Raw genomic sequence first — 2,803 nt, 5'->3', positions numbered from 1 at the left:
CTATAGCCTGTATCTACAATGGAGCTCCAGAGGAGCTGAATGCTAAATCAGAATGAAGTTCTGATTTAATCTCTTCCTTCTCTAACTGCTACCCTAATTTCCTGCTTGCACCACCGTCAAGCTCATTCCAACCTCAAGTCTGGTGCTGTCATCCTCCACGGAATATCAAGTATACGCTCTGTTGTGTCCACACTCCTCGGCGACGGGTGCGGCCCTTCACTAAATACCTTAATTGGCTTTAACAATGCCTTAATTTTCTGCTTATATGTTTGAGGGGGCAGACAAGTGCTGGGAGTACAGCAACAACAATAGTACCCAATGCGCCATTGTTCTGTCGTCCCTCACACAGATTCTCATACACACAGACAGCATACTTATGTGCATGCCCTCTAGTACCAGGCAACTAGTTCCGCACTGGTGCCGCACTAGCTACCATTCTCACCTCCCTGGTTCCAGATCGATTACCCGCAATGTATTTCAGCGGAGAATTTAACACATGCATGTCCTAGGGCGGAACCACCCCTGGTTCCCGCTCGATTACCCTTCGATTACCCGTAGCTAGTTGCTCAGGAGGTAGTTCCGAACTAGTTACCAGTAGAAAGCCAGCAACTAGTTCCCCACTCGACTACCCTTCGATTACCTGTAGCTAGTTGCTCAGGAGGTAGTTCCGAACTAGTTACCAGTAGAAAGCCAGCAACTAGTTCCCCACTCGACTACCCTTCGATTACCTGTAGCTAGCTCTGACCTAGTTACCAGTAACTAGTTCCGAACTGACTACTGGTAGTAGTCAATCTGGCAGTCTGGAATAATAAAAAAATAAAAACACAATGTCTTTCATTATAACGAATAATTTTTAATTATATGATGCTTAGCCTACTCCTGGTTTTTGGCACTGGAGAATTGATTTCATTGATGTTATCTGTAAGTGAAACATTAAAATATAAAGATAAGACAGAGAAAAAAGTCATAAAATTTAGAGTTTAGATATACTTACATAAATGTCCCTATTTAATTTTATTTTTTCTTCCAGTTCTATAAGTTCTTCCTCACGTTTTATAGGGAACTGTCCCCGAATGGGATTCAATTCCCCCTTCTCCTGCTTTATTAAAACAGTTTGATCCGCTAAAATTTGGACCACTGCATTCAATTGATCTAAAAACAATGTTGTTAATTAATTTGATTATACAAATATTTTTCTGTTAATCTTTATTAGTCTTACCACGAATAACTGCATTCTCCTGTTTTAGAGTTTCTAAAAGTATTTGCACGTACCTGTTTATATTAATTTGATTTATTTATTAAATCTTTTCCACTTTTTTAATAAATGTTCACACAAAAGACTCTTCCAGCGATTAGATCTTGTACAGAAGTGAACAAAATCAACGCATAAAGCAAACGAGGAAAACAAATGCATTTTGTTTGTGTAAATTCTTGTCTCTTTCATTCCACGATCGCAACTACAGTAAAATATCACGATTAACTTACCATTTCGGTGCTCATTGCATGTCGTGGCTCGGTAAAAACTAGCTGAGTGGGCACTGTAACTTCACGGAATTGCGGTTATTTGCCGCCTTCAAAAACAAACCGAAGGCGGCTTCGTTTTTCGGTTCTTTTTCGACTGGTCCGCGTTCGCTTCCCGCGTAACTAGTTGCAGAACTAGTACATTGTAGTCGACGAAGACCTGGTCTGCGTTCGCTTCCCGCGTAACTAGTTGCGTAGCTAGTTGCGCGGTAAACAGCGCAGAACTAGTTCGAGAGGGGTCAATTGACCCCTTTGGTTCTACAGGGTGGTCACAGGTCACACTCACACAGTCGTGCACTCCATTATAAGCAAATATTTTTAGCCTCATTTCAGCTAAAGACGCTTAAGCACGTTATAACTTTCCCCCTGATGAGGTTGTTGTTTCTGCCAAGCACTCATACAATCATATCTACATACACTCGCAAGCACACGGACAGACACACAGATACAAAACTGGCGCTGATTTACCTAACAAGCGCAGCTCGAAGAACAAAAGGCAAAAGTCAACGCGATGGAAAAGGGAATCCTGTTGTTGTTTTCATTTAAAGTGATTTAAAAAATTCAAAGGGCAATTGTTAGGACAAACACAGTTACACTCACGCACACACACACACACACACAACAAAAAGAATCAGCCCTTGTCCATCAGAGACAGAGTAACGGAGAGAAAGAGTCTAAAGAATGGAGCTCTCGGCTCGCCTTTTGCATCGCTCTGAAGGGAGACATTGCTTCTTATTGTTAACGTCACTTTGGTTGCTACGGTTCTTATTCCCTTTCTTGTTGTTGCAATTGTTGGTTCTGCATTTAAACACATGCAACACACACAACCACCCATACATACAATATGTGTAAGGAATAGGAAAAAGGGTACAAAAGACACTCAAAGCCCGCTGTCCGCTATCCACGAATTCGCTGCCGTTGCCCCTTTCACACACTCCGTCGACTCGACCTCTCACTCTCACAAGGCAGGACAGGGACTTACATATTGTGTGCCAGTGTGTGTATATTGTGTGACGCTAATTATACCTAGTAGTAGTAGTCCCTTCGGGTATTCCTATTGTACTCGAGTAGGTTTTTGTAATTGAAAGAAAAATAGGACATTATACAATGTTTAAAATAATAAATACTTGTAAAGGTGTGGCCTTAAATATGATCAAAATTTCATCGCTTATATAAACCAATCCTAAATAGTGGGTATATCACAGTCGAGGTACCGACTGGATTATTTTCCTTTGTACTTTTGAAAAATACGAGCAGAACAATGATAATGTCGCATGCTAAA

General features: G+C 41.1%; 1 long non-coding RNA gene across 1 annotated transcript; it reads right to left on the bottom strand.

Annotated features, from left to right (window-relative positions):
- Positions 1 to 388: 388 nt before the first annotated feature.
- Positions 389 to 816, bottom strand: LOC117183312 (uncharacterized). Its single transcript, XR_004468467.1, has 2 exons — positions 729 to 816; positions 389 to 640 (listed from the first exon to the last, which is right to left on the bottom strand). It is a non-coding gene; the product is annotated as an uncharacterized lncRNA (long non-coding RNA).
- Positions 817 to 2,803: the final 1,987 nt, after the last annotated feature.

Source organism: Drosophila pseudoobscura, chromosome 2, assembly GCF_009870125.1.
Source record: "Drosophila pseudoobscura strain MV-25-SWS-2005 chromosome 2, UCI_Dpse_MV25, whole genome shotgun sequence".
In the NCBI taxonomy this organism is placed as follows: domain Eukaryota; kingdom Metazoa; phylum Arthropoda; class Insecta; order Diptera; family Drosophilidae; genus Drosophila; species Drosophila pseudoobscura.
The sequence above is the reverse complement of the archived record's forward strand: the minus strand, read 5'-3'. Positions and strand labels throughout refer to the sequence as shown.